This window comes from Perissodus microlepis, chromosome 7, assembly GCF_051167445.1.
Source record: "Perissodus microlepis isolate ML-2025 ecotype Zambia chromosome 7, ASM5116744v1, whole genome shotgun sequence".
Taxonomy (NCBI): Eukaryota; Metazoa; Chordata; class Actinopteri; order Cichliformes; family Cichlidae; genus Perissodus; species Perissodus microlepis.
In genome coordinates, this window is record NC_140467.1 from 30,775,910 (window position 1) to 30,781,975 (window position 6,066).

The following is a 6,066-nucleotide window of genomic DNA, read 5'->3' on the forward strand; positions in this document are numbered from 1 at the left end:
CCAAATTGTGCATCCAAATCTTGTTTTTTAAAGTCATTGAAGATGTATGCTGTGCAATCATTTCACTCGGGCAAAAGACATGAGATTCATACTCAAAATGAGGTTAGGTGTACTTAAAGGATGGATCAAATTATAACATAAGGATTTACCATAAAACATGACAAACATAAACATAAACATAAACACAATTACAATTACTGCGGGTTATAATGGCATGTTTATAAAAAATAGTAAAAAAAACCAAAACAACAACAACCCTGTTAAAACTATGGAAAACTATGAAACTATTTAGGCCAAACCGTTTGGTACTAGGCTGTAAATACGCTTTTAGATGATGTAAATTTGGACATTTTAATCTGGAGGTGTGTGGAGATTCACTCACTTTTTGATCACTGGATTTTCGGCTCTGGAGTTTCCTCTCGAAGAAGCCTGAGAAAAGTAAGTGCAGCCACCACAAAGAAACTCAACTTTCAGCACAACTGCTTAATCACTGAATTCAGTCTGGCATGGACCATAAGGATAATGTAAAAGTGACAATGATTCAACCTGTTCGGACCAAGTAAAGTCATGACATCAGTGATTTGCAGCACACTTCTGAGTCCAGAGTTTTCTAAACTGAAGCCTCGTTCTCTCTTCCTTCAGCATAAAATTTCCAACTGGATTTTTAAAAAAATGTTTTAGATCCAGATGTTTGGGACCCTATTCTCTTTCAACCATCATCACATAATTCCTTTATTTGTGTGTAACATGTGAGTTACAAAGCCCAACCTAAAGTCAGGCGCACAGTTTCTTGTGAAGGCTAAACAGGCCTCTTTCATCTACTAAACAGAAGGGAAGTAGTTTAAATCTTGCAATCCCCATTTTGAAGTGTCCTTGAGCAACATCCCAAACCCTAAATTGGCTTGATCATTGATTGGTGTGTTTAAAAGTGTTTAAAGACATTGAAAAATAAAGTGCTGTGTGAATGAATCAGTCTCCAAAAGCAAGAGTCCACAGTAGGAGCAGAGAACTGCTGTACAGCGTATCCCTCTGTCCCTAGAAATGTCTTCTTCCAAAATGTCCTGTACTTCAGGAGTGTCCTCATTTATAAAGATATACATTTGATGAAAGTTACTTAAAATATCATCACATTTGCAGGATCCGATGTTTTCAAAGTGTTGTCATTTTATTTGTCTAAAATGCACACAGCACTAACAGTTCAAAGGCAAACACACAATGCAAACAGAAGTGATACGAGGCTGCGACGCCCTGCAGGCCGATACTCTGTGAACAGCAGCGGTCAAAGGTTGTCGAGGGTCTTCAGAACGACTGCAAAGCTGCTGAGAGGACCCTCAGAAAACAGCTGGATTTTAAAAGCTCTGCTTCAGGAAAGATTTCTGCACATTTACAGATATGCCACAAATACTTGTGAAGATGTTTAGGACACATTTTCATCTGAGATGAATCAGGATTCAGGAAACAAATAAAACTGTGATTAATTGCACTAGAGCTTTTTCGAATATCTGCCACAGACAAAGTTTAGGTATGATGAACAATAACAGGTCCAATAAGAAAATGTATTTCTGTATGAAACAAAAACAGTCCACTCACTCAAATAGACAAAAAAATAAATACATTTTGATTCCACAAAATAAGGCAGAAAATAGGTGTTAAGTAATACTTAATTAACCACTACTTTAGTAGTTATTAATTGTTGTTATTATAATGTAACTAAATCAGAATTAGGTGGAAGTGAGTGTATTTAATGTTGTGGTTGATCAATGTTTGGTCTTTATTTATAACACTAACCCACTTATTGTTTTCTTTATTTTTGTAATGTTTTAAAAAACATTAAGATATTTTATTCATTTTGTTATGTCGGTATTCATTAACTCAGTTAGCGATTTGCATATCTATTGATTTTTGGTTTATCTAATTTTGTATTTGTTTGTTGAGTATCTATTTATATAAACTCTCTGCAGGAATCAATAAAGGTTTTTCCCCTAAGACCTTTTTCTTTTTAAGCTGTCTTTGACTGTTGACGCATCTTCAGAAGCAGGTCAGTAAAGTTGGATCATCTAAAATATCTGTGCTCCCAGATGACTTTTAAAGCTCGAGAGTAGATGTGAAAAAAAAAAGATAAGATTTCATACCAAATTAAACATTAATCACACAAACAGTTGTTTTTATTTTATTTTATTTAAAGCACCATTTGATTATTTTATGACTAAATTAATAATCCCTTTTTCACACCGATTAACGATCTACACAATGGTGTGTTAAATCCAGCTGTTGACTTCTGCAGAATTTCTTTTGTTAGGCTTTGCTCACACGGGGCAGGGAGGACTGAAAGTGTCAGAGGTCAGAGGTTAGCCACCACCGGCGCACGCCATCTGACCCGTCTCATTTACATGCAAACTGACCTACTTTCAGATGGCGCTAGTTTCTGTCTTTAAAACTCCTGAAAGATTTGAAGGAAATAAAATTATTTTAGAATCAAAACTTTTTTTTTAATAAACTGAAATTTATTGGAATTTGTTTTATTTGATTGTCTGCATTTTTATGCAGTTTGGAAAAAGAATAAAAGAAAATTTGAAGGCATATTTAATAAACACTAGTTGCTGACGTTTGATGGCTTCAGAGGCCCAAATTTAAATTTTCATAGTAAAACGAAGAAGCAACTGAGAAACATGAACTCATATTTTTACATACTGTAAAAATAAAAGTCGATCTCAGTTTCAGTGATTAAAGCACTTTGTGTATATTAGTAGTTGGATTTTCATGCTGGTGTATTTTATTGTTCTATTACCACAGAGTAGGGCTGTTTTAATGTCCTCCCTCTATTCTTTTAATCTCTCACTGAGTCCGATTCAGGACGTCTTCGTCAGGATAAATTTGGCACCAATCACCTTCCTTCCTAAAGAAGTAAAAGTGGCTAAAATGATTAACCAGGTCTGTCTCATTGAAGTAAAGTGAGATATATAGATCTTTTTATTTGCCCAACCAAAATAAACCCATAAAATTCAAAGTGACAGATAAAAAAAATTACATCATGTGTAGAAGAACGAAAGCCAATATCGCGCAGATGAGAAAAATAAGAATAAAAAGCCAAAGATATATATATATATATATATATATATATATATATATATATATATATATATATATATATATATATATTGTAAATATATAAAAAGAGCAAAAAGAGAAAAATTAGTCTTGAAATCCTCAGATGATTTTTTTTTTCAGCTGTCGTCTCCAATTCAAACGTGTCGATTCGTGAAATATTAAACTCGGCTCTTCTTTCCCTTATTTCTCCTCTCTTTGATCAGTGTTGTGAAAACTCAGAGACGCTCAACCGTCTTCTTGACGAGTGGAAATCAATAAATCAAATGCTATGATTAAAAGAGCAACATGCCAGAGGACATTAAATAATCATGCAGGAAGGAGAGGAGGAGGAGGAGGAAGAGCCCTCCCCCTCTTTCAGTCCTGTAGTTAATGGGCGAGTCTCTAACTAAACCTGATACTCTGCAGAAATCAGCTTCAGATGCTCAGATTTTGGAAAATGAGCCATTTTATTGACAAAAAAGATAAGAAGGGGGAAAATCTTTGTGAATTATTTAAAATTATTTTTGGCATTTAAAATGTGTGTGTGTGTGCCCTCTGTCTTTATAATGGTGTTACAGCTGGTTTATAAGGCAGGTTATTCCTTGGAAGTCCAATTTTTTACTTACTTTTGTAATGTTTTTACATGTATTTTGTGTAAAATTATGTGTTTATGTCTATTTATTTTGGTGTCCTGTGTGTCAGTTTTTTTTGTTTGTGTTGCAAATGTAAATACACGTGACCCTCCCACAATGGCCAGTTCAGCATCGTCGATTCCTCCTGCATTTCCGGCTACCTTTTCACTGTAGTTTTTGCAGTAATCAGTGAGAGAATAACAATCATCACCTCAGTATAAAGTACGATGATTGTAGTGTAAATAGAAGGCCTAAAAAATGTCAGCAGATTTCTGGAGGGAGATTTCAGAAACTGCCCAAATGGATGGGAATGTATGAAAAACAACGACATCAAAAAACTAACCATTATAAAGAGCAGGAGGAAAAAATCCCAGGATTTTATGAATGGATGGATGACATTTTTTTAATCTCGGCTGGCATTGCATTAGAAACATGGGGACACTTACATAGGATACATCATCGGCACAAGTCTATATCAGACTTTAGTCTTAGGCTTAGTCTATATGCAAATTTGCTATAAGGTCAACAAGTACAAATAGATTTAGACAGACATCAGAATCAGAATCAGCTTTATTGACCAGGTATATGTCACATACAAGGAATTGGGCTATTTCTTTGCTCTCAGTTTAACAGAATAGACAACAGACAATACTGACACTAGCAACAATGGTGCTAGTGCATATAGCACAATGAAACTGTTATAAAATTGCAGTTTTCAGAAAAAAAATACTAAGGAATCAAGTTTTATCTAAGAATTTCTATTCATGATTGATGCTTATGAAGGAAACACAAAGACTTTAGACCCTCCTACTGTCCACACACAGAGGTCTGAAGGATTTTCCTGGAATGGTGATGCTGTTTTCCAGAGAACTGATTTGTCAGTAGGCAGTGACAGCGTCGGTCTCTGCTATGAAGCAGGTTAGGTTTGCAGCATAATTTAACGTAGCGATGTACCCCAGTGAATCCCTTACCCTTTACCAGGATAAGCCCAATTCCTGCCTCATAGTGCAGACCTCTGAAACCAAAACTCAATAATATGAAAGAAGAATCAAACACAACATAAACCCAGAATCCAGGAACAATTAAGCTTTTAGTCCTAGGATCTAATCTGGTGTTCAGTTCTGATTTATTGTTTTTGATGTAACTGTAATGACACAGACACAAATAACGCTAAAATAAAATAAAATAAAATAAAATAAAATAAAATGCTGGATAAAGATAAAAGGGAAAAGACGTAAAGGGAAGAAATTGAAAAATTAAGGTTCCAATTTTTTCAGAATATATTTCTTGGTTTTGACTTCTACAGTAAGTACAATATGGACAAATAGAACATACCAGTCCAGAATCAAAAATGACAACATTTCTGTGAAACGAGCCCTGCTGCAGGAACATTCAGAAAACCCTGCATCGCAATGGCACAAGGCTCCAAATAGTTCAAACAGAAATACCAAACTTTAAAAACTTGGTCTGGCTTTGAAATTAATACACATGTGGGGGTATTCAAAAACAGGGTCTTCTAAAACACTGCACATAAAAAAAGGGTCACATTTTCTGTTTTTAAACTAAAGATTTATTAAAGCTGGTAATCAAAACATCACAGTCTTTATCACAGAAATTTGTTTAAAACTTTTTAAACAAAAGCAAATCTCAAACAGATAATACTTACTGTGCCTGCCAAAATCTTTTTTAATTTTATTATTTCAAATAATTGAACTAATAAAACAAATGATTTTTTCCTCCATTAGGCCAACACAGTAACGTGTTGTTTGTCAAACTGTGCACTGTCAGCAAAACCAGAGAAAGCACAGATGAAACGCACTGCAAAACGTTTTGTTTAACTTTAGGTTAAAATCAAGTTCATCTTCTCTTCAGAGTGAAAAAAAGAAACCTGTAAATTATAAAATGTAAACAACACTTTACTCAACAAAAACAACCTTGATCACAAGACTGTTTATACATTGTGTACTGCATTATACTGCACACACACACACACACACACACACACACACACACACACACACACACACACACACACACACACACACACCAGGTCATGCAGTGTGAACCAAAGTGCAGAGATGAGAAGTAAAGCTGCCCTCAGATCACCGAGAGGAAACTGAGCTCACATGGAAGTTCATCACCAATATTGATCTGAATTAGCATGAGCTGTCGCTGCCTGTGGCCATGTTCCCTCTGATGTTTGCTAAAACACACACAAATCTGTGTGTGTGTGTGTGTGTGTGTGTGTACGCGTGTGTGTATAAAACCTAGTTAATGAGTAGAAATGATAAGTGCATTAATAATCATGAAAAATACTATATTTCTTCCTTTTCCATGTGCAGGTTAA